This window comes from Anneissia japonica, unplaced genomic scaffold (assembly GCF_011630105.1).
Source record: "Anneissia japonica isolate Jap-2015-1 unplaced genomic scaffold, ASM1163010v1 scaffold3949_len364153_cov177, whole genome shotgun sequence".
Classification (NCBI taxonomy): Eukaryota; Metazoa; Echinodermata; class Crinoidea; order Comatulida; family Comatulidae; genus Anneissia; species Anneissia japonica.
In genome coordinates, this window is record NW_022756197.1 from 259,428 (window position 1) to 260,653 (window position 1,226).

Consider the following 1,226-nt stretch of genomic DNA (forward strand, 5'->3'; position numbering starts at 1 on the left):
TTTAAAAGATTATTTAATTTAATAGTCAGTGTCTTCCCAATATTTTACAGATAAAATGAGGCATTTCGTGGCAAAATGGCTAAGTTGTAGCAAAAATTGAAATTCAAGTTATTGGTATTTTCAGATACCTGAGTATGTGATCTTTAAAATGAGGGGTCACTTATTCAAATTGGACATTTCAAGCCTAAGTTATTGGAAAGTGAATGTACAGTACTCGTACAGTAAAGATAAACATGATTTTGAGTAATTGCCTTTTGAAGTTATTTGTGCATACATTGTTTAATAGAATGAACTATAAAAATAACGTTAAATAAACAATTTGTTGACCACTTCCAGAACTAATACTTTGGGAGATGATTAATAAGACATTAAACTGTAGATCTATAGTGAAAAACAAATTTGGATTTTTAGGCAATTTTTTGAGCTCCCATATTTTATAGCTCATTTACTCAATAATGAACTGTACGACAACTTAACCATTTTGCCACGACATGCCTCAAATGTTAAAAAAAAACTGCGTAAATAAAATTAAACTTTCAATGATATTTGTATTGAATTATGCAATTCACTATAAAAAATATTACAATTTACAATAAATGTCTCCAAGATTTATCTACAGTGTTAAGGAAAATAATTGAATGACGAAAAATGCCTAATATTTTGGAATATTTCCAAGTGTACACTACAGTATGCATAAACATAAATAGTGTAGTATCCCTGGATGGATGTTATTAATATTAAGTAGTCACATAAACAAGAAATTAATATTAGTATATGTGATGTTGATCATTTATTTAATGTATTCGGATTCAAAACAGAGCGGTTATGATTTTAGTGGTGTTTTTTTTTTTTAGTTTACAGTTTAAATAGTAAATTTGATTTTTTTTTCCAGCTTTTTTCAGCTTGTTTTAATTTAATCTTAAATGCCTTGAGCATTTATTAAAAATTTCGTAAAGTAGCAAAAACAATTCAGTTAATCTTGGTGATGAAATCAAAACATTGGTGGCTGTGTGAAAAAAACAACTTTCGGGCAACGTGAAATGTGACATACTGTATTTATTTGAATAAATGCCCCCTCTCCATTCTAGAGCCTCATTTGGAATAATTTGTGCGTGCCACGCATGTGTTACATGTCAGGCCTATATGTGGGCCTTGTATTCAAATTTTAAATAAAGTGTGCCAGATACTGGAATTTGGAATGAATGCCTCCCTCAAATAAATGCCCT

The 1,226-nt window shown here is 29.4% G+C and overlaps 1 protein-coding gene across 7 annotated transcripts in view; it reads left to right on the plus strand.

Moving 5' to 3' along the window:
* LOC117124131 (nesprin-1-like) overlaps positions 1 to 1,226 on the plus strand; it is a 104,887-nt gene that overhangs the window by 82,675 nt on the left and 20,986 nt on the right. The window lies entirely within an intron of this gene.